This window comes from Diadema antillarum, unplaced genomic scaffold (genome assembly GCF_040938485.1).
Source record: "Diadema antillarum isolate AM-2024a unplaced genomic scaffold, OU_Dant_1.0 scf00000049, whole genome shotgun sequence".
NCBI lineage: Eukaryota > Metazoa > Echinodermata > Echinoidea > Diadematoida > Diadematidae > Diadema > Diadema antillarum.
Window position 1 is genome coordinate 3322410 of NW_027270938.1, and position 26126 is coordinate 3348535.

Sequence of the window (26126 nt, forward strand, 5' to 3'; positions counted from 1 at the left end):
AGACAAACCAAGAAACAAACAAACAAACGGCAAAAACATAACCTCCTTGCCGGAGGTAATAATAACATTGATTTAACAAATACAACATTTGTCTTATGCTGTTTGAAAACAAAATGAATTTTTTAGTGTGTGTGCCCAACCTGTACTGGTACTCATGCAACCTGTATTCTGCCATGTCTAGCCTCTTGGCAAACATCCTGGTTGTTAGAAACAAACACCTGTGCTGTAAAGGGCACACACTGAATCTTTTCTAGTGCATATTTAACTCTCAGTGTGCCACAGTATAACCCTCCATACAAAGGATGTATGCCACATTATTCACAGATCAGGACACATGAGCGCTCATGGAAAACATTCCTCATTTAATGGCACTTACATGTAACTTTCTATGGAAGCGTTTACGCCTGAATTGCAGTACAGCAAAGTTGTGAGAAGGTAGCAAACTTTGCTGTGACGTAAATTTCATGACAATGCTATGGCTAGAGCTATGACGCTTTTAATGTACTGTGGCATACTGCGATTTACCAATTGTTTTGTGCGCAGTTGCGTGTTTGCTGTTTGAGCAAAATTTGAAAAGTTGGCAAACTGTCTACTGAGTCAGGTGTGAAAACAAGGCATCCAAAGAGTTAACTAGTACCCCTTTCAGTAACTCTCTTGGCTTGGGCCAGGCCTGAGCTAAGTCGTAAAATTTTTAGTTTATGAATAGGTCGGGCCAAAATGGCTCGCGCCAGGCTTGGGCAATTTTGGCCCTGCCGTAAGCTAGCACCAGGAGTGGGCCAAGCTTGGGCCTGGTGCTGATTGAAAAGTTTATGAGCGATAGCAGTGCCAGGCTCGGGCTAAAATTCTTAGCACGGTCGAAGGTCACAATTACATGGCCATGCCTCCGTCAGAGCACGCATTTAGTTACCATGGTAGTTATCCCTTACACGGCCGAGTTCGTGAATGGGTCATCGTAAAAGTGGCGCGGCTCTGCTACAGTTACTGAACGCAATTTTTACTGCTTAGCACTGGCTAATTTAGCTCAGGCTAGGAGCTGGCCAAAATTGCATGAGTCAGTGAAAGGGATATAGTCCTATCAGGAGCAAATACAGTGTACGTATGCACCATGTATTGTAACAAAAGAAAAAAGTAGTCAGAGACATCTATAGACGGAGAGACAGAAAGTCAATTACCTGGTCTATCCTTGCCGCCGATGTCGAAGGCAAAGAGATGATCGGAGCAGCGGCAGTCCAGCAGGTTAGCCAGGGGCCAGCGGAGGAAGTGTCTGGGGGGACTGAGGAGGGCCAGTGAGAGGCTGGCAGAGTTCAGGTGGAGGATCAGCTTCGGGTGCTTGTGGATGGCATCGCCTTCCACTGGGGACACCTCCCAGCTCTCTGCGCAGGTGGAATTTGTGAAAAATTGATAAATGATGATGACTAATACTGATGATGACAACAATTATGACAATTATAATAAATGACAACAATTACATAGTCTCGTTTTCCAGGGTAGCCTCTTCAGTGTTTACATCATCCTGCCCTTGCTATCAATCTCAGCTGGCCAGATAGCCACTTATACCCCCGTGTAAAAACAGCCAGAGGATGAGACAATTTGGCACAGTACATGGGCACCAAATAGGGATTTGAACCCATGAGCACCTGCTTTAATAGTCCAGAGCTTTATCCCACCATACCAGAGAGCTCTAAATGAGTTGAACTCAAGGCATATGAGCTTCATTTCACCTCCTTTATACAGTTCGTATCCACTCATATGGGCAGTAGTACTTTATAAGGTTTGGGGAAAAAAAATTGACCATATGGAATATGTTTTAGTTAACATGGTGTATAATGTTAAGTCCATGCTTAATAATGATGATGATAATGATGATGATGATGATGATAATAATGATAATAATAATAACTAGAACTATCACTCATTGTGATTAATATACCCCCACCCACAACTGAGGGAATTAGCTCAACCAGGACTAATTTCTTTTTAATTTTTTAATAGCAAAAAATGTTACCATGGCAATGCACTGTTCAAAAGTGAATAAATGTATTGCTCACTGTTAGTCATATGTCCCACATCTCAAGTCAAGTGCTCAAAAACTGAGTGAGCAAGATAAATAAACTGACAATTTGTATGGTTTTCATTAAAAATTGTGTTATCATGGCAACACAATGTTGGACATTAAGAAAAAATGAAGTTTGCACAATAGCCGTTACATGTGCAATTTCAAGCCAAATGATAAAAGGCTGAGGGGCTTAGTTGAATTCACAATACCAGTGTATCATTTTCATTCAAAATATATTGTTACCATGGCAACACATTTTCAACACTGACAAAAGATTTTTTGCACATCTACGTAATGTAGAGGTAACATATGCCAAATTTGAAGCCAAAATGATATAACACAGAGAGTTAGGAGAATCAAAATGTTTGCATGATTTTCATTCAAAATGCACTGTTACCATGGCAACACATTGTTCCACAATGATGAAATACGAAGTTTGCATATCTCTGTACTATAGTGGTTGCATGTGCCAAATTTCAAGCCAAATGCTCAAAGACTGAGGGAGTTACCTGAATCCACAATATTTTTGTATGATTTTCATTCAAAATGCACTGTTACCATGGCAACACATTGTTCACCACTGACGAAAGATTAAGTTTGCACATCTATATGCTATAGTGGTCACATGTGCCAAATTTCAAGCCAAATGCTCAAAGACTGAGGGAGTTACCTGAATCCACAATATTTTTGTATGATTTTCATTCAAAATATGCTGTTACCATGGAAACGCATTGATCAACATTAACAAATGGTTAAGTTTGAACATCTACGTACTATAGTGGTCACATGTGCCAAATTTCAAGCTAAATGCTCAAAGACTGAGGTAGTTACCTGAATCCACAATATTTTTGTATGCATTTTTAGTGAAAAGATGCTGTTACCATGGCAACACATTGTTCACCATTGACGAAAGATCAAGTTTACACATCTATACACTACAGTGGTCACATGTGCCAAATTTCAAGTCAAATGATTAAAGACTGAGGGAGTTAACTGAATCCACAATATTTTTGTATGATTTTCATTCAAAATATGCCGTTACCATGGCAACACACTGATCACCACTGACGAAAGATTAAGTTTACACATCTACTTACCACAGTGGTAATGTGTGCCAAATTTCAAGCTAAATGCTCACAGACTACGGGAGTTAGCCGAATCCACAATATTTCTGTAAGCTTTTCGGTAAAAAAAACTCGTTACCATGGCAACGCATTGTTCATCACTGACGAATGATTAAGTTTACACATCCATATACTATAGTGGTCACATGTGCCAAATTTCAAGCCAAATGCTCAAAGATTGAGGGAGTTATCTGAATCCACAATATTTTCATTTGATTTTCATTCAAACTATGCCGTTACCATGGCAACACATTGATCACCAATGACGAAAGAGTAAGTACGCACATCTACGTACCACAGTGGTCACATGTGCCAATTTTCGAGCCATATACTTAAAAACTGAAGGAGTGAGATTTATCTACACATTTTTGTATGATTGGTTAAAAAAAAAACTGCCGTTGCCATGGTAACAGATTTTTTAACGCACACACCAAAGATGTTTTGGCACAACTATATAGTACATTGATCACATATCCCAAATTCAAACTGAATTGTCACAAAACTGAGAGAGTAGTTCGATCCACAACATTTTGTAAGATTTTTATGAAAATCTGCCGTTGCCATGGCAACACAGTATGAAATACTAATGAAAAAGGTGTCTTGCACATTGGCCTGTGGTAGCAGTCACACATGCCAAATTTGAAATTAATTGCTCAAAAAATGAGAAAGTTGTTCGATCCACAAGATTTTAGGAAAATTTGCCGTTGCCATGGCAACGCATTATGCGATATTAACGAAAAAGGTGTCTTGCACATCTACCTTTGATAGCGGTCACACATGCCAAATTTGAGGTCAATTGCTCAAAAAATGAGAGAGGAGTTCGATCCACAAAATTTTGCAAGATTTCTTTAAAATTTGCCGTTGCCATGGCAACCCATTGTGCAATACTAACGAAAAAGGTGTCTTGCACATCTTCCTTAGATAGTGGTCACACATGCTAAATTTGGGGTAAATTGGTTAAAAAATGAGAGAGTAGTTCGATCCACAAGTTTTTATGAAAATATGCCGTTGCCATGGCAACGCATTACACGATACTAACGAAAAAGGTGTCTTGCACATCTACCTTTGATAGTGGTCACACATGCCAAATTTGGGGTCAATTGCTCAAAAAATGAGAGAGGAGTTCGATCCACAAGATTTTGCAACGGACCGACCGCCCGACCGCCCGACCGCCCGCCCGACCGACCGACCGACCGACCGACCGACCGACCGACCGACCGGCCACCCGACCTCAGAGTGATTCCTATATACCCCCCCTACACACTATGTGTGGGTGGGGGTATAATAATAATCACCTGATCAATACATCCATATGATCAACATGATTCTGCAAATTGATTATCATTTTAAACAGCCTTTGATATTGGTCATTACTATTAAACTTACTAAGGTCTTACTGAACTTAATCAAAGCTTGGACATTGTAGCTCATATATACACGTAATAATAGTAATAATAATCATAATCATAATACATTATTTATATTTGTAACATGGATCAAACATTCTAATGGTGAAGCTAACCATTTAAAGCCAGAGCTAATTATTATTTTCCCTTCTCATTTCATCTTTTATGCAAACAGCATTAGTATGCGACAAGTTACTGTTGCGCAATATCATATCGTCGCTGGGGCGACAAAACCTCGTATCTACAAAATGTCAAATGTTCAGGAGAGGCAAAAAACATGGCAGCCAAAGCACTGTGGCGAATGGGATAGCCTTTCCTTTGACATGCCGTGGTGGCTTCATTTTTGGAGTAAGACAGTTGGGATTTGGACAGGACATCACTTAATCCATTATTTGACCATTAATCCAAAAAAGTCATTTTCACCAAAATTGCAGATACAAGGTCTTGTCACCCCAGCGACGATATGTCAACTTTAACTTTGCATTAGCTTTAGATGATGACCATCAAGAGATAAAATTTGTTCTACTCCAAAGAGATGGATACAGGAATCGAATCACATGAAATCAAACACAGAATTAAAGTAGTAACATAATGCTGATGTCCCAATGGAAAGTGAAGGTCATATGGGTGATTCTGCTTATTAAAAAGAAAAGAAAAAAAAAATTGGGGACAAACCATACGCAACTCCAGAAGAGAAGTCAAAATATTTGTGAGGAAACTGGGTCATAGAATTATGGCCTCCATGAAGGACGCTGAAGAATTCGCGGATTTTAATCTTTTTTCTTCTTTTTTTTTTTTGGTCACAATCTGTCGAGTCAGAGAGCAAAATGCAAGTATTTATGACACAATCAATGCATATTGTGGCTGTTTATTGATACCAAGAATACCCCCTGGCAGGTGGCAGTGGCAAAATAGACTCTGATTCAATAAGCATTCTTTGATGACTGCTCTTCTCACCAAATATGACGTAGTTTGTACCCCACTTCTTTTCACACTCACAGTATACCCTGAAGGACAATTCTTTCTTCTCTCTCTCTCTCTCTCTCTCTCTCTCTCTCTCTCTCTCTCTCCACATCTGCAGCATCGAAAGAATAGGATTAGTAGTTTCAAATACTTTTGTAAGAATGAGATGGGGTTTTCCAGAAAGGTTGAAAACTCTTGAGCTTATTGAGCTCAACATAACATGACAGCAAAACAGCCACACACACATACACATACACACACATACACCATCTAGACCATGGTTTCTGGCTGTAAACAGATCTATAGACTTTTGCTGCAGTGCTGGCTCACATTTCATGCATGCGAATGTTTCTGGCTTTACAATACCTATCTATCCTTAAATTGTGAGAGAAAAAGAAAAAGGAAAGAGAAGATCTTGACTGAAAATGACTACCAGGTAGATATCAATCTACCTGTACCTGTGCTGCAACAGATTGAAAGAAAGAAAAGACAAAAAAAAAAAAAAAAAAGAGACTGAAATAACTAGCACAGATATCTACCTGTCTTTCTATAGATTGACGGAAGAAAGAGAAAAGGAGAGAAAGAATGAGAGAAGCGACAGAAAACTGACTAGATGTCATCTGCACTGTGCAAACTCACGGTGTTTCCACAGTTGCTTAATCGTGTCATTCCATTTCTCAAATAAGGACGTGGACTTGTCTGTGGCCTCCTTGTCCTTGAACAAGAGGGTCTCTCCCTTCAGGATGATGGCCCAGTAGAGGACGTTGTTGCGCCCGCCTTCCTTGATGGTGCCCCGCTCCGTGCCGATGAAGTTTGCCGCCGTCAGCTCGTAGCGCTTCTTGAGCTCCGACTCCGTCTGCTCGCCGTGCGTCTTCCGGTATATGCTCAGGTACATGTGACCTACGCATTGGAAGCCACAGAATGCATAGATTGATTCATTTTCAGTGTTAATCACAGGGATTCTTACAGTTAGGAAAATGGTTTATCTACCATGATGCTTGACCATGGAAATGCGGGAAATGAAATGCCGAAAATTAAAACGAAATACAGCAATTTATTTTGAATTTTAGCTGCCCGATCGGGCCACCAAAAGATAGCCTTTTTGGAAATTTGGTTGCCTGAATCAATTCTTAGTGGCCTGGGGCCACAGCTAATGTCGAGCCCTGTATTGCATTGGCAACTTTGAGTTTTACTGCATAACTTATAGTGTAGAAAGACTAAATGGAACCAGTTAAATTCATTTAATACATCTATACAAAATTAGACCAAAGAAAAATGCAGAACTTTGCTAATTTGAGAGAGAAATATTAGTAACTATAAATCTCCTAAATACATGTATGTTGTCAATTCTAGGATTGCCTGTAAATTTAGTGATTCAAAGACTTTTTTCATTAATCCTGCAGTTATAATAAACAATGGTATATGGCTTAAATGTCGTCCAAAAGACTGAGTATCTATTCTACCTTAGAAATACCAATAACTATCATAGTAAGAATTATAATAAAAAGATACAGGACCACACTAACAAATGTTGTTGTTTTTTTTTTTTTTTTGGGGGGGGGGTTGTTTTGTTTTGTTTTTGACTTGTTGGGATACTTTGCAGTGTGCCTTACTTTTGTTCATAAAACAACAAGTTAGAAGAGCTGAAATTCTGTGAAGCATTTCACATTTGACATACAAAACTGTGTGCATGGGCTGGGTTCTTATTAAGAACCCAATCCATGTATACAGTGTTAAAAATGGTACTTGGTCTCTCTCCTTCTTTCATACTAGCCCTGCAGTCACTACAGTAAAATTTTGCCAAGCACAAAGTGCGTTCACCTTATTCTATTACACCAACAGGAAGGTGGAACACACATGGCACTATTTTGCGGTGGATGTCCAGTTTACTTCATCGTACCAAATGCTATATGAAATCTGATTCTAGGAAGTGCACAGTTATTGTAACTCCATGTCACAAGATCCTTTCCAACCAAACAAACAAAAGTAGTTGTTCGATACCAGAAACCATGTCCTCTAGTGAGGGTTACAAGTTTTGATTTGGTTCACTGTGTAAAATACTTAACACACGCAATATCAAACACCTATAGGTCCGAATTCACGAAGGTGGTACAAATGAAACCATGGTTTAAACCATGGACAAAAACCATGGAGCACCAAGTGTCGCAGGGAACATTTCGTTACAAAATTGGTCATTTCGTCGACAAAATGACCGTTTCGTTAACAAAATTATCATTTCGTGGACGAAATGTTTATTTAGTTACAAAATATTGTCATTTCGTTACAAAATAATCATTTCATCGACGAAATGACTGATTTCGTAACGAAATATTCCATGCGACACTTGGCGCTCTATGGTTTTTGTCCATGGTTTAAACCATGGTTTCATTTGTACCACCTTTGTGAATTCGGGCCATAATGTTCCCATCAAATAGTCTTTTTCTACCTGTATACAGGACAATCTCCTCTGCAGCAGTAACAGTTTTCTTTTTGAAAGAGAATATATTCTATATCCACACAGTGCACAATTTCCGAATCAAATTTTTGATCACAATGGCTTGGCAGATCTTATCATCAGTCCTCAGAAATTTCTTTTTCGTTTTCTAAATCCAACTAACGAAAACAAGGGGGGAAATTTGCAAATTCCATTGATTTATCAAAGCATAAAAGCATCTAAATTCAAGTAAATGTTTGAAGCCAACCACGATTTAAGTATTTAATAAATTCTTGTTTGACCACTGGCCATGGAAATGACACTTGTCGACTAAAACTGAGCACCAGTTAAGTTTTTTAGAACACACACAGTCCAAACATTAAGCAATTACAGTATCTATGAAATATCTTTTAGGTCAATATGAATGCATGCATTATCCCATTTCCTTATGATAGTGTTATTAAAAAAGCTCTATCACTGGTGTTTCATCTGGCCTTACTCTCCAGATGCCCAATACACAACTCAAGGGATATGGACACCAACCATTTTCCTCCATCGCTCCTTGCCTATATATACATGGAACTCTCTCCCATCATTTCTCTGTGAAATAGATTTAAACTGGAGCACTTCAAAGCCTCACTCAAGACTCACATTTTTTTTACCATGCATTTAATTGCTAACTCTTGGAGGAGTCTGCTTTTTGAATGTTTCCAATAACAGATAAATGGTGCTATACAAATGCTGTGGATCATCATCATCGTCAAACTCATTCATACAAAAAATGTACCATTGTGATAACATAATTAAAAGGAAATATCGCTGGCACATATCGTAAGTAAAAAATAACGATTACAATACCTGTTTCATGATTCATCTCAAGTACCACCCATCTCTGTGGACACAAAAGAACAGAAATAAGGTATATTTTTTTAAAGCTATAAAGGTATTCAAGAAAGAAAAAAGCAATGTGTTGAATACTGTAAAAAAGCATTAACATTTCAACAATTTGCACAGCACAGCACATGATATGACATATGCAAATTTGATGACGAGATGATGTCATAGCATCACAAGTTTCCCTTTCACTTGAACCATGCAACCCAAGAGTACACAATCTTAACTACAAAGTTAAGTTTCATTCACTAAATTTCCACAACTACAGTAGACACCAATATTTTTGCGCAATAATTTTTTCGTGCTGAGCAGCTCAAAAACATATACTGTAAGAGTGGATATTTTCGCGCGACTAATTTTTCGCGCTTGGCCGGGTAAGAAGTGTTTCGGGTGTTCCACGGATTCCGCGGAATCAAGACAAAACGTACAGGAACATATGGCAAGCAAAAATATTCGCGCGCCTTTATTTTCGCGTTAGTTTCTGGTTGCGCGAAATGCGCGAAAAATTTCAACACCGCGAAAATTTCCACTTTTACAGTACAGGCTTTTTCACAGGTTCTTGAATTCATGCAGAGCAATTGCTTTATACTTGTCCAAGTTCATCCATTCACAGAAAAACAAAATTGTACTGCCCATTCCATTTAAATGTATGGCCTGCACAGAAACTATGAGTACTGCACACACACATATACTCAAATGAATATTACTGTATTTAAGCCGATATTTTCTTGCGAATCTAATTTTCGCAAATTTAACAACCCGTTAAAAATGACACCATCCCCTAGGGTAAAAGCACATTTACACAATACCCTCGGTGTCAATTTGCAAAAACAACATCTTGCGGAAATGTTTGTGATTTCCTCATTCGTGAAAATATCTGTATGCGAAAAAAACAGCTTCTACAGTACTAGGACACATGCACACACACTCGTACCATACCGGGGAGGCACCACTGACAAAGCCCACGATTCAACCCGTTCAAATTGTGCAGAGAAAATTGTGATGATATTTTCGCAGGTTCTAGAATCCGAGCTAGTTAAAAGTAGTGCAAAATACACTAAAATTTCAGCGTTTACAGTATTCTTTTCGAGTACCGGTAATCAGCGTTTACAGTATTCTTTTCGAGTACCGGTAAGGAAAAAAAGGCATAATCTACATAACTTGTAAGAGGGCTGAAAGACTACAATGGGCTGTATATGGGAGAGCAGCTACAGCTGCTGCATTTATTGCCAATAAGAATGATTTTTATAGCAAGGGTTGCAATAAAAACTTTTTTTCTTATGTGGGAGGGCAGCTACATTGCTGCAAGACAATTTGATTTTATGGCATGCAATGCCTATGTTCAAATAGTACATTTGAGGAGATTTTCCAGGCAATGACAGCATGACCTAATCCAACTGAGAAATGTAGGCCGACATTGTACAAATAAACTTTGATTTTGGGTGCATTTATCAACTCTTTTTCTCGGCAGAAATAGGTTTTCCAAACGGCTTTCAGGGAATTTTTACGTGATGATAAACGCAAAGCTGTTTTGATTATGGGGTTCGGAAAGCCCTTTTGAAAACCGCAAATTTGTGCTTTCCGAAACAGGTTCCTTTGAAGTGAGATAAACTGCAGTTACGAACCATGCCTTCTCCTCGGGTCAAAATGCGCAGTGCAACTGCCCAGTGACAAAGCCAGTTTTCGTGTTCGCGATGAGTTGATAAACGCAACTATTTTGAAAGGGCTTTGAAAACGGCTTTTGAAAGCCTTTCAAACAGGGTAAAGATGATAAACGCAGCCTTTGATTACAATAAAAACACAATTCTACAGATCTATCTATAAAGCTTTGTTTCTTATCCTACAATTTACTGAAACCTGCACTAATGTATTGTTTCATTACGTACCATATCGTATTATCATATACAGAGCTCAACTACTGTCGGCCCGATATACATAGAGAGAGAGATAGAGAGAGAGAGAGAGAGAGAGAGAGAAAGATCCATAGTCAACTTGAACATGGAGTGAACTTTCCCTTTAAATGACCATGGGAGGAAGTTAAAACACACAATGCATTATAGGCCTATACATTATATTATAGGTCCATTTAATCCATTAGTCATGTTACGACCAAAATCACTCCGAGAATGATCGCACAAAAGAAACAATCAACTAATGTTCAGGCGGTTTATTAACGGTGATATTGTGGGTACAGACTGGTAATCGGCGTCACATCAATACAATAATGATCACAAGAAACAAATATAAGTCAGTAATGGAATCACTTACGTACACATTACACGCAATATCCCTGGAAATGTCCAAATATGATGATTGATGCACAAATGAATGATCTGTGATGCACCGATGAATGATTCCTTCGACGTAACTCCAGAGGCGCAGGTTACGATAGTCCACGGTATAGATCCGGGGTAAAATCCACAATATATGTCCACGGCGAAACGTGCAGAGTCCAAACGTTGTGACGACCACGTCCAGTTGATGCGTTGAATGATGATTCACTTTATATTGTCCAGCTATGAATCCAGCCCGTCACAGCTTTGCCGTAGCAATGTCCATTGACATTAAAATATGGAGTCCAATGAAGGCACATTAATTCTCTGCAGGCAAAATGTCTCCCAGGCCTTATCTCCACAAACATAACAGGTCAGCAGGTAACACAGGACTAACTATAACAAGTCGCTTCAGAGCCAGAAGTGACGTAACTCTCAGAGCAGAGGTGTTGGGTACTCTGCCTACTGCAGAATTTCTCTGGCTTATATACTATCCATTCACCCCCTTCTAGCACATTCTATAACTCTCTCCAACCTACTAGCCAGTCCAAGTTCCAGGAAACCTGGATGACTCACTGCCTAACTATGTACAAAACATCATTACCAAGAATAACTACCAATCACATTGGGCTACAGGGACAGTGCCTCACTCAGCCAAATATGTAAGCACTTCCCAGAAAATTCTGGAAAGGGTGAAATCATTCTAGATTGAGTGAGTTATAATGTATTTCCTCTTACATGCATGTACTGTGTAGTTACATTGTATACCACCTAGAAAATTCTCCACTGATCTGGTCAGCCTGTATGTACTATATCTATACCACATAGAATGTTCTCCATTAATCTGGTCCACCTGTGTACATACACATTAAAACAGCCAGGCATACAGTACATCATACATGTACGTGTACATAACTACTAGTGTGTACATTTGTGACACCATCCCCCATGGGAAAAAGAAAGCCTTGCTGTAGCAAGGGTTTCTTTTACCTTCACAATTTCTCATTGTTATTTGCAACGAATGTGAGGTAAAGTCCAAGTCAAGCAACAATAATCACATACTATCACATGCCTTTTGGATAGCTGTATTAATTCCATGTTCTCTTTTCATGGATACTATTCACAATGATATTGCTTGGATTCTCGGAGCTTATATAATCATATCAAACTGTTTTGCACACATTACTGAATATGCTAAACACATACACTGGAAATAATATGCGGTGAAAACTTTTCACCTTTGATACTCTCTTCATGTTACACTCTTGACAGAGCGTCGGCAATTACATTGTTTTTGCCTGCCACATGTTTGATTTTGAGTGCATATGGCTGCGTCATCATGCTCCATCTGAACAACCTGTTGTTCTTCATTTTGAACCGGTCTAAAAAGACCAAGGGGTTGTGGTCAGTATAGACCGTGATCTCCCCTTTGCTATTTGTCAAGTACACTTAGTATTGCTGGAGGGCAAGGATGAGACTGAGAGCCTCCTTCTCAATTGTGGAATACTTCTTCTGGTATATGTTCAATTTTTTGGAGAAGTAGCTAACTGGTCGTTCAGTGCCTTCTTCATCTTCTTGGAGCAAAACCGCTCCCACTCCTACATCGCTAGCATCTATTGCCACCTTGAATGGCTTTGCGAAGTCAGGAGCTGCCAAAACAGGCTCATTAGCAAGGACTGCCTTTAGTTTCTCGAAGGCTCTTTGACACTCATCAGTCCAGGTGTACTTTGCCTTGCCCTTCAGCAGGTTTGTTAGGGGGGTGACTACAGTGCTGAAATTCGGTACAAATTTCCTGTAGAAACCAGCCATGCCCAGAAATCTGAGCAACTCCTTCTTGGATTGGGGGATGGGAAAGCCTAGTATAGCCTCTACCTTGGCTTCTCTTGGCAATACTTGTCCCTGACCGACTACATGCCCAAGATACACCACTTTGGCCTTTGCAAATTCACTCTTTGCCAGATTAATCACCAATCCGGCCTCCTTGAGTCGATCAAAAAGTTGCCGCAAGTGTGTAATGTGCTCCTCCCACGTGTCACTGTACACTAGGATGTCATCAATGTATACTACACAGTTGTCAAGTCCGGCAATGATTTGGTTTGTCAGCCGTTGGAAGGTGGCCGGAGCATTTTTCATGCCGAATGGCATTACTTTGCATTGGAACAAGCCATCTGGTGTAGCAAAGGCAGAAATCTCTCTGGCTTTGTCGGTCAAGGGCACTTGCCAGTATCCCTTTAGAAGGTCTATTTTACTGACATATGCAGAATTGCCGACCCTGTCAATGCAGTCTTCAAGTCTGGGAATGGGGAAAGAATCTGTTTTCGTCACGGCATTCACCTTTCGATAATCTATACAGAATCTTTGAGACCCATCCGGTTTGGGCACCATGACGATTGGGGAGCTCCAACTGCTTTTACTAGGTTCTGTTATGTCATTGTCTAGCATGTATTGAACCTCTTCCCTTACTTTTTGCAGTTTGCTCGGGTTTAGTCTGTAAGGGTTTTGCTTGATAGGGTCAGCATCTCCTACATCAACATCATGTACAGCCAGAGGGGTGCAGCCTGGTTTGTCTTTACACAGTTCTTTGTACTCATGTAACAGACTAGTCACATCTTTCCTCTGATTTTCAGGTAGGTAGTTCAGTGCCTCATCTACTTTCCCTAACATCTCTGAGTTAGACAACCTGGCACTAGAGGGCTCACTTCCATGCTCATCTTGAGCTTCTCCCTCTTCATCTACTTCTTCTTCTACCACCTGAGCTACGCCTACCGGCTGACTAGCCTTTCTCTCGTAGTACTCTTTCAGCATGTTTATGTGACACACCCTCTGATCTTTTCGTCTATCTGGCGTACTGATCACATAGTTCACATCATTGAGTTTCTTTTTGACACTGTATGGGCCACTGAACTTGGCTTTCAGTGGTTCACCTTGTATGGGCAGCAGTACAAGAACTTTGTCACCTGGGTTGAAAGTTCGGGCTTTGGCATTTTTGTCTGCCTTTCTCTTCATAGAGTCTTGTGACACTTTCAAGTGTTCCCTAGCTACCTCACAAGCCTTTGAAAGCCTTTCACGAAACTTTGACACGTAGTCAAGTAGGTGGACCTCATCATCCTCAGTCATGAATTTCTCTTTGATGAGCTTCAGTGGGCCCCTAACTTCATGACCGTACACCAACTCAAATGGGCTGAAACCCGTCGACTCATTTGGGGAGTCCCTCGTTGCGAACAGTAGGAAAGGGATGCCCTTATCCCAATCCTCGGGATACTCCTCACAGAACGCCCTAATCATTGTCTTTAGGGTCTGGTGGTAGCGCTCCAACGCACCTTGGGACTGGGGATGATAAGCTGACGACTTCAGCTGCTTCACACCCAAACGATACATCACCTCTTGAAATATGCCTGACATGAAATTTGACCCTTGGTCAGACTGCACTTCCTTGGGCAACCCATACCTAGTGAAAAACTGCACTAGAGCATCTACCACAGTCTTAGCAGTGATATTTCTCAATGGGATAGCCTCTGGAAACCGTGTAGACATATCCATGATTGTCAAGAGGTACTTGTGACCCGACCTAGTCCTAGGCAAAGGTCCAACACAGTCGACTAAAACCCGACTGAACGGTTCTTCAAACGCAGGTATCGGAATCAATGGCGCCGGCTTCACTGAATGCTGTGGTTTACCAGCCACCTGACATGTGTGACAAGTCTTGCAAAACTCAGCCACATCCACATTCAACCCTGGCCAATAGAAATGCCTCATGATCCGATCCTTTGTCTTTCTGACGCCTAAATGGCCGCCAACAGGTAACTCGTGAGCAATCCTCAAGATCTCACCGCGGTAACTAGGAGGGACAACAACTTGACGGACCACCGTCCAATCCTCATCAGCTGGCCTATGGGGAGGTCTCCACTTCCTCATCAAAATGCCATCTTTGACATAATAGCACTCAGGGACCTTTTCAGCCTCAGCCTCAGAACACGCCGTCTGAGACAAGCCTTTCAACTCAGAGTCTGCCTGCTGTGCTTCAACCAAGGAAGACTTGCTAAACAGCCCATCACTGTTAGCCTCGGAGCCTAATACAGCAACCCCATCATTCAAATCCTTGAAAAAGGTTTCTGCCAACCAAACACCGGAATTCTCCTCCACATCAACAGAATCCGCATCATCTTGAACAGCTCTACGAGCCTGAGACCTAGTCACAACACAATCTGGGAAAATCCCAGGAAATTCCTCCTGCAACTGCTCAGTTTCAGCAACCACCACTGGTTTCTCCGAAACAACTGGAGACGCAACCACCTTGTCCCCAGCCAAGTCATTCCCCAACAAGAAGTCAATCCCTGCCATGGGCAACTCAGGAACAACTCCAACAGTGACAGGACCAGAAACTAGGTCACACTTCAAATCCACTCTATACAGTGGCACTGACATATAACTGCCATCAACAGTCTGAATCAAGACTTTTGCATTCACTGCACTATCTGGTGGAAAAGTCATACCACCATCCACCATCAACGACTGAGAGGCCCCCGTATCCCGCAGGATGACTACTGGCTTACCTGCCTCACCAGAAGTACATGGGGTCACCTCACCATCGAACAAAAAGCTACGATAGCTCTCATCCACCTGCTTCAGCCTATCTTTGAATTTGGGAGACTGACTTTCAATGGCCTGTGTTTCACTGAACGGGACACTATTCTCGGGTAGGACATTTTTTGACATGACAAATCCCACCTCCTTCGTTGCACCGTTTTGCAACTTCCAACACTGTGACTTTACGTGCCCTTTCTTGTTACAGTGAAAACATTTGATGACATTTGCACTTGTACCGGACCCTTTGTCAGATTGAGGCTTTGGTACCGACAACATTCCTGAACCAGCATTCCGTTGGTTGCTCGACTGATTTTTGTCTCTCTTATTTCCAGAGAAATTCCTGAAAGGTGGTCTGTTCTCATTTCTATGGATGAGCTCATACTCATCAGCCATAAAGGCTGCTTTATGCAAACTTGTCACTTTGTGATCTTCCAGATGCAACCTCACACTGAAAGCAATACTCTTTTTGAATTCTTCCAAGAGAACAACCTCACGTAGGTTATCAAAGTCCTGATCCACTTTCAGGGACCTGTACCACCTATCAAACATCATTTCTTTTTCACGAGCAAACTCAACATGTGTCTGGCCTGGTCTGCGGTACGAATTTCTGAACTTGTGTCTGTACGCCTCTGGCACCAACTCATAAGCATTCAACACTGCTTTCTTGACTGTAGCATAGTCACGTGATTGCTCTTCAGAGAGAGATGAGTACACATCAGCTGCTTTGCCGACAAACACACTTTGAAGGAGCAAGGGCCAAAATTCCTGTGGCCAGTTCAAACTGTTAGCCACCTTCTCAAATGACACAAAATATGCATCAACTCTGTTTTCTTCAAACTTTGGCACCAATCGAATGTTCTTGGCCAAATCAAATTCAAGGGGAGCCCTTTCACGATTTTCAACAATCTGTGCATGAGCCAATTCTATCTCACGCAATTTCATTTGATGCTCCATTTCAAGTTTCTGCATTTCCATTTCTATTTCTCTAGCCCTTTCCCTTTCCTTCATTTCTAATCTCATCTTCTCTTTCTCCAGTTCTAATTTAGCAAGCTCAAGCCTTGTTTGATCAGACATTTGAGCTTGATCTGAAGTGTGAATTTCTTCTTTGAGCTCCATGTGACCAGCTACTAAGTCAAGAATCTCTGCCTTTCTTGCACCTTGTGGAACATCTACATTTAAATGCTGTGCAATAGCAGTCAAATCACATTTGCGTAACCTTTGCAAATCTTTGAGGGACAAATCTGTCCTCTGAACAAATGCCTGAACATCCATTGTACTGATTGACATTGTCACAATGTATTACACACAATATACAATTGAACAATCAACTCAACTGGTATTTTGTCTGTACCAATATTCTGGCTTCCGGAACGTTCCAAATTCTAAGTTTTGGCTTTAAATTCACTTCCCGGACAAGCCCCCAATTTTGTTACGACCAAAATCACTCCGAGAATGATCGCACAAAAGAAACAATCAACTAATGTTCAGGCGGTTTATTAACGGTGATATTGTGGGTACAGACTGGTAATCGGCGTCACATCAATACAATAATGATCACAAGAAACAAATATAAGTCAGTAATGGAATCACTTACGTACACATTACACGCAATATCCCTGGAAATGTCCAAATATGATGATTGATGCACAAATGAATGATCTGTGATGCACCGATGAATGATTCCTTCGACGTAACTCCAGAGGCGCAGGTTACGATAGTCCACGGTATAGATCCGGGGTAAAATCCACAATATATGTCCACGGCGAAACGTGCAGAGTCCAAACGTTGTGACGACCACGTCCAGTTGATGCGTTGAATGATGATTCACTTTATATTGTCCAGCTATGAATCCAGCCCGTCACAGCTTTGCCGTAGCAATGTCCATTGACATTAAAATATGGAGTCCAATGAAGGCACATTAATTCTCTGCAGGCAAAATGTCTCCCAGGCCTTATCTCCACAAACATAACAGGTCAGCAGGTAACACAGGACTAACTATAACAAGTCGCTTCAGAGCCAGAAGTGACGTAACTCTCAGAGCAGAGGTGTTGGGTACTCTGCCTACTGCAGAATTTCTCTGGCTTATATACTATCCATTCACCCCCTTCTAGCACATTCTATAACTCTCTCCAACCTACTAGCCAGTCCAAGTTCCAGGAAACCTGGATGACTCACTGCCTAACTATGTACAAAACATCATTACCAAGAATAACTACCAATCACATTGGGCTACAGGGACAGTGCCTCACTCAGCCAAATATGTAAGCACTTCCCAGAAAATTCTGGAAAGGGTGAAATCATTCTAGATTGAGTGAGTTATAATGTATTTCCTCTTACATGCATGTACTGTGTAGTTACATTGTATACCACCTAGAAAATTCTCCACTGATCTGGTCAGCCTGTATGTACTATATCTATACCACATAGAATGTTCTCCATTAATCTGGTCCACCTGTGTACATACACATTAAAACAGCCAGGCATACAGTACATCATACATGTACGTGTACATAACTACTAGTGTGTACATTTGTGACAGTCATGCACCAGTATTTCATTACATGTGCGGTGTCATAAATGTATTTGGCCTCTCAGATGTCAGTTTTCTGCGCATCTGTACATAATACTAAGTAGCACTTCCGACAGTTTCCACGAGTGGGCCAAAAGTGATTTCAGAGCTGTTCGATACATTTATGAAGTCCTCGTCATCACAAGATAAAATGCGCAGTATGTGAGTGCGTCAATCTCTCCCTAACTACATGTACATTTTTGATCACAGGCAACAATATACAAATGATGCACAGGATAGAGTGCGTTAGTGTAGGCGTAGTGCACTCGAGGGTATTTACAATTGTGAAACATGCACGAGGCGAAGCCGAGTGCATGTTGCACTACATTGTAAATACCCGAGAGTGAGCTACGCCTACACTAACGCCACGAAATAATCCTGTGCATCATTTGTTTTATAAAATGGGTCGAAAATTCGAAAACTAACATCATTTTTCAGCGTTTTTCACGTACCTTTGTGGGTCAAGACGTCCGAAGATGTTCGTCCCTAACTTTTACGCACGTCGCACTCGCGGAAGTCCCGCACATACAGTATAAGTATAATGGGGGGTTGGGTTTCCGGACACCCGCATGAAAACTTACTTATTTTGCATAGAATATGATATAGACTCCTCATATAGGCCTACTAGACAACATACTCTGAAAACGGCGTGAGAATTAACCTGCTAAATCGTTGGATTTGCTCTTCAAAGTGACTCCATGTACGCGTCCGGTCCCATAACACTTGGTCTACTGTACTGTACAAAGTGTACGTATAGTACAGTATACGTACGTACGTACGCCACATATGTTATGCACAAGGGAAGACAGGCCGGCCGGCCGGCAGCCCGAACTAGAAGTTGTTTACAGGATTGACAGCGCGTACGCGTATGCATGCAATTCATCAAAGGAGCCGCCGCGCGCACAGACGATCGGCAATCTACCATAGGATTACAGGCAGTGCAGTTGTACTGAAGTAAAGGAAGGAGGTGTGTCTCATTTCAGCGCTTCCTATTGGCTACATTCTTGAACCCATTTTATAATGACATATATCTCTTCAAATGTATTTCTTTGATTCTGCCCACGGTCTACCACACATCCCAATGTGCTCTGTGCGTGCTTGTGGGGTGCACCTACATGTGTACCAATACATTCATTCAGTATACTGTGTGCTACCCATTAAAAGAAATCCTGCCTGCCCTGTAGAAAATGTCCACTGATTGATATATGTTACACAGTTTCTTACCCCTGTCAATGTCGTGAGGAAGACATATATCATACACAGCTTTGGAATATGTGCATAAGGGTTCCTGATACCACATCACGTCACGCTGAATCTATTTCAGAAGATATCTAAAACTCCAGATGTTGCGCTTCCGTGTGTGGTTGATCTTTTTTATTTTTATTTTTATTTTTTTGGGGGGGTTGGGTGGTGTGAGGGAGGGGAAACATATCAGGCAATCAAGTTCAAAGTACTTTGATTAGTCTTGTTCACCCTGAGAATTCACAACGATTGAGTTTGTTTTTTTCTTTCAGCTGTCCAATAAAAGTTTTGGATAGGAATCTGATTCGTTTATGCAACCATAGAAACTCTGTTAAAAGCTTGCATAATATACTTGATTTCTGTACAGGCTTGTTGCTTAGTGTGATACTTTGCCACATTTGTTGTTTTTGTTTCAAACGACCATTTTTACATTTCTTTGACCAAATGATGAAAACATTTTAGAGAATTTTAGAGACAATTTTCATTGTATGGCATTCATGGTCAGAACTTCAAATAAATAAATACACACACACACACACACACACACACACACAATCTGATACTACTAACTTGCCATATAATCTGACTGAAATTTGGAATAAATGTTGGGCCAGCTTCTGGAGGAAGACTATTATGCTTTTGACAAACAAAAGACTTGTGAAAGTCTCTCATTTCTTGCAAGTCATTCATGGCAATTCAGCCGCTGCAGACAGTGACTTGTCTGTGAACAGGTTTTTCCCCCGACCTTCTTGGAAGATGGGTCTCCCTCTTAACGAGCCATAATGCAACAGGAAGCAGAAGGGCAGCGTGGGTCAGAGAAGGGTTGACATTTACCTCTTTTGGGAAAGGGGGGGGGGGGGGAATTGGGGTGAGTGCTGTTTTTTGCCTTCTTTGCTGAAACATTCATGTCTACAAGAGGTCTTATACTGGGGGAAGGATCAGTCCTTTTGCCCTGTGTGTCTTTGCAGCCAAACTATATCAAGGGGTAAAAGCACATACCGGTAAAACATTTTCTCACAAGGGCTCAAAATTCATCTTCCACTATTTGGAATTTGCTTGCATTACATTGAAAGGATCCACCATGAAACTTGTCTGGCTAACGTGATTTGCCAGGATACTGAGTTGTTTTGGATTATCATGAGACTAAAAGTGTAAAAGAATTTTGATTGTAGTAAAGCTGCTTCTATTCCAACAGTGCCCTCCCAACTCACTAGTACATATAGGTAGGTAGGTAGAACGTTATGTGATGTTTGATCCTACCCGACAGGTCGCCATCATATTTTCCTACAAGCTGCATGCAGTTCACTGTCACATAAAAGATCAGTGGATACTGCTGTGGCCCAATTAATGATAAATTATTCAATCAGTCTGTGTTAGTCACAATTTCAGACGTACTGGGTAGACAGGAAATGAAGTTAAAGGACAAGTTCACCTTGATAAACATGTGGATTATTAAGTGATAATGCAGCAATATCAGTAGAACACATTAGTGAAAGTTTGAGCAAAATCAGACAATCCATTCCAAAGTTAATTGTATGAATTTTTAAAGTTTCTGCACAGTCACTGCTGGATGAGCAGACTACTATACAGTTTATGATGCCACTTTTGTAAAACAATATTGAGGGAATAAAAAGATAATTCCCCAAAACTTCATTTAAAAAAAAAGCACACATTCCATTGACATGCTCCTGACATACAGTTTTATGTTGAGGGTAATATTTTCTCACAGCTTTATGAAAGAGGCAAGTCAAGTGCTCTTTTATTATGCCAGAAAATATTTTCTTTATATCATTCTACGCTTGTGACATCACAAGTACTTACTGTAGCCTTCTCATCCAGCGAAGGAGGCACTGAAACTTCAACATTTCATAAATAACTTTTGAACAGCTTGTCCAATTTTCCTCAAACTTTCACTGATGTGTCCTACATTAATCGTAGTAATTTTGCTACATTCTCTCTATCCCCACGTATGTTATGTTATGGTGAACTTGTCAGGGACTGTAATTTAATCTGGTCACGAACTCCTCTCCCCAAACTACTGTATATGTACAGTGTACCAGAGTCCCGTTTCTTAAAACTTGTTATCAGTGACAACTGCCACCTTTCTGTGACAAATTTGCTCTTAGCCAATCAGACGCAAGGATTTCAGTAGCTTATAACAACTATGACAACTTGTCACTGATAACAAGTTTTATGAAACATGGCCCAGGTCTGCAGTTGTAACCATCCCTATTTAATTTGACTCGTTGCTGCTGGACATACATTGTAAATCTGCCTGCCATTGTTTGATATGAGAATGCAACATGAAGTCTGAATTAAAAAACATCGTACAGTTTATTCAAAGCCACAGTTACGTCAACCAGATACAGGGTGCAGGAGAGATGGACACACCAAGATCAAAGCAATGAGCTGGTAGCAAGTCCAGTACAACTCACTGATGCCGAGCAGTTTATATTTTGCAGGAAGTGTAAACTCAGGGGACAAAAAGTGTGACTTGGCTTCACAGCCACACACAGTGTATCCATGTAAACACAGTGAAGTAAACTGTTGCCAACCACACAGCATCTCGGCTTCCTGTCTGCTTCCCGCTACAAGCTGTTTTGGGGTTTAGGGTTAGAGTACATCATGGGCAGGGAACCCAGGGCAGCAGCAGCAGAGCTGCGCTGTCACAACAGGTCAAGAAAAAAAAGAAGACTCGAGAAGCAAGATCCGAAAGTGTTTGCAAACTGTATTTTGATAGTGGGTATTGAAACTCGTTTTTAATGGGAAAGCTGATAAACGCAGCCCATGGTAATTAAGTAGAGATGTCATTTCCAGGAAATAGAGAGAAAGGACTAGAGCAATTACGGGTTATTACCCAAGCTAAATGTACTCTACAGCAGTTGGACTTTGACATTATCTCATAAATTGATTGATAACAAGTCTACACATTGTACTCTTCATTTTCTCAAAACTCTTAATTGTGGCAGCACCAGAAATTTAGACATGGATGGGGTTAAAAAGTATCCTATAGCCTCAAAAAAAAAGAAAAAGAAAAGAAGCATGCAATTATCATGTCGGTATTAGTAACATGCAGTCTCATGTATACACATACTGTACAATATAATGTTTTGTATCTGAAGATGCTCTTACGAGGTAATATGCAAAGCCAGGAAATCTACTCAACACCTACTAACTTATTCATTATAACTTGTTTCACATAGCACAAACCAATGTTGTCAGGTACTTTTTGCCTACTTTGTAGAGACTTGCAAAGATGCTTGAGCGTGGTAACACTCACAGGCTCGGGTTGTTTTTTTAATATTATTTTCATATTTCATTATTGCCTAGTAGCACTAGGCAACAAAATAAGTTCTAAATTCATAGAATTTCAATTGGATACAACTGTAGTTTATCAATAATATTTGGATAGCAGGCCAAGAGTACTTCCAACTTTCATAATTACCTGAGTTTCTCCTTATTAGCTCAAGAGCTAAAGTGCCAGCATGAGCCTAAAACAGCCATGCTTCTGCATAGTGAAACCAGCATTTCAAGCACAGCTTTCATTCTACTTGAAATCGACAACCACATGCGTGTTACATCAAGAGGATAAAGCCCAAATATAGTATGGACCACATTCATTTGACAAGATCTGTTTAAGGCTTGTTTCGATCGTATTTCAAAAGGCAAACCATGATAATTTGATCAACCATCAATCAATCAGTGTATAAAAAAAAAAAAAACGTACAACGTAGCAAAGAACATGTTCTCTGGGGTTTCTAACCATTTTAAATGCTTAATGCAGGGCAATGTACTACAAGTGTGTGTACATCGGTTATACAGTCAACCTTGCTTAAGTCGACCTCACATATTAAAGTCGAATCATCGCCGAAGTGGAAGGTCTTTTCAAGTCCCCCTCTCTTTACATTCTATTGATTTGGATCCCTCATTAAAGTCAAAATTTATGATTTTTCTTCTGGCCAGAAACAGTGTTTTGAAACACTGTTTCTGGCCAAACAGTGATTCTAGCTCGAAAAAAATTCTTATAATCGCTCGCCGTGATTTGAAACAGTGTTTTGAAACACTGTTTGTAAACGCACAAAATAGTGCATTTAAAAACGGTGTTTCTGTAGAATCAGTGTTTCAAAAATCTTATAAACGCAACCGCGATCGCAAACACTGTTTATGTGACGTCACAATGCCTTGCGCGCACCCTGTTTGACCTTTTGCCGAGGAAAAACTGGGCAGAGTGAGTTGCGCAATGGCACAGTCTGAGCGAGTGCCCCAACACGCTCGGAGAAAAAAATCTTATAAACGCTCTCCTGACAAAAGTGTGATTTGAAACAGTGTTTCAAAACAGTGTTTCAAAACAGTGATTCTAGGCCCGCAAAATCTTATAAACACACCCTAAGCCGAAGCTATCTCTTCAGTCCAAATAGATTCGACTTAGGCAAGGTTGACTGCAATCTGTTTGAAGTCTGATCAATCTTGAATATCATGACCCAGCATCACAGTACCTCCCCCCCCAAAAAAAAAAAAAAAAAGAAAGAAAGAAAGAACATGCGTGTATAATGAGTAATGAATAAAGTCGCCAGGTAAGGGTTGTGAAATAAAGGTTCCATTCTGAAACAGAGGATTTTCTGGTTTGTATGTTACTCATCAAGACTGGATGTTCCTAACTAATCAAAATAAATGATTGAAAAAGAAGCAATTATAAAATGTAGGAAACTTTTTTAAGAACAGGGGCAATGAAGAGTCTCTTCATGGGCATAAAGTCATCCTTTATTGTGTTTCAAATACAAAGGATGTTGAAGACTTCACGCCAATTGCTTGGGAGGAAATTTACAAGATAAACCTCAGACTTTGTACACTCATTCATTAAATTCTATCCATGATTATGTTTTTATTGCAGCCACTGGTATTATTTATCGGTTTCTAAAGACATTTACACACATTTTCATACATTGTGGGTGAAAAAAACAACCCAGATAACCACCTTGAGAGATCTAAAAAAAAAGGGAATCAACAAAATGTGAAAAAAAAGACTATGTACACTGTATGCTTTATGTCATTCTACCAAACTTTTAATTTAGACAGAATGAAAAATTATAACTCTTTGGAAAACATTTCAACCCAAAATCAGCCGAGTTGAATCTAAAGTATAATTTTCTCTGCCCTACTGGAAAGTGAAGTCTTGAGATGTTTTGTGTGTTCTGTGCTGCTGAGTCACAGTTTGAACAGCACAATTCACATAAAGTATTGCAAAGTCATAGTTTTATACACACGAAGTAATAGTTTTATACACATACACAGTAAATCAAAGAAAGTTCGTATCATACCAAAGCCGATCTTGATTCGTTCACATGGTGTAGAAAGCCATCCAGGATCCGCTGATTCTGGCTGGGTGGGGTCGTCATGACAACAGGCATTGGTGATGGCAGGTGGTTATCCACTCCTTAGGCTGCAATAATGTCTGTGCCACCATTAAAGGCAGATTTGTCTTCGTGCGTTTCCCCGTACTATTCTCCTCTATTTAGTCACTCACCGAACATTCATCCACGCAATATCTCAGGGTTTAGTTACATGTTTGCAGTCGGCCAACCACGCTTGCTGCGATGACTCATCTTATAGATCACACCTGCAAATCACAAGATACGAAATACTGTAAAAGTGGAAATTTTTCGCGGTGTTGAAATTTTCGCGCATTTCGCGCAACCAGAAACTAGCGTGAAAATAAAAGCACGCGAATACTTTTGCTTGCCATACGTTCCTGTGCATGATGTCTTGATTCTGCGGAATTAAAAACACGCGAAACTCTTCTTGCGCGGCCAAGCGCGAAAAATTAGTCGCGCGAAAATATCCACTTTTACAGTACAAAAACAAATGCCAATATGACATCATAATATGGACTACACTTATATAGCGTCCACTCACTACCATTCATTGACTAATACCAGTTTCCCTCTGACATTGACTTTGCATTGAATGCAGATTTGACACCGATGCTCACTTTACAAACGCACCTTCGGTGTCTCAAAGAGGAATGTGGTATCCCATATACTTCACGGGCATTCAATTGTAAATTGGGACTTGCAAACAATTTTGTGAGCTCTTTGATGAAATTGTTGTGTGGCACTAGCAAATACATCACTTTTTAGCTATAGATCTTTAGCTATAGATCAATATCTTGACAAAGTGAATCACAAACGCAATGAGGCTAAGCTGCAGCAAGCGAGCGCCTGTGCTGCAACAGCAGTCGTTAATAGTCAAACTTTGTACATCGTATGCATCATGCATTCGGTGTGTGCGGCAGCTGTGCAGCAGACAGCCAGTTTGGCCACTAATTGTACCATTGCATAAGTTTTTTATTAGAAAGCCTACACATTATTACGCCTCTGCCAAGGAAGGAGGAGGTTAAGTGATCATTGGTGTTTGGTTTGTCAGCTTGCAAAAATAACTCAAAAAGTTGTGTACGGATTAAAATGAAACTTGCATTAAGAAGTCGATATTGACACAAGGAATCCTTCATTCAATTTTGGTAGTGATCTGAGAATTTTTATGGATTTTTGAAGAATTTTTCATCTTTTGGCATGTAAGGT

General features: G+C 40.4%; 1 pseudogene; it reads right to left on the reverse strand.

Moving 5' to 3' along the window:
- Positions 1-24956, reverse strand: part of LOC139715480 (uncharacterized) — a 50914-nt pseudogene extending 25958 nt beyond the window's left edge.
- Positions 24957-26126: the final 1170 nt, after the last annotated feature.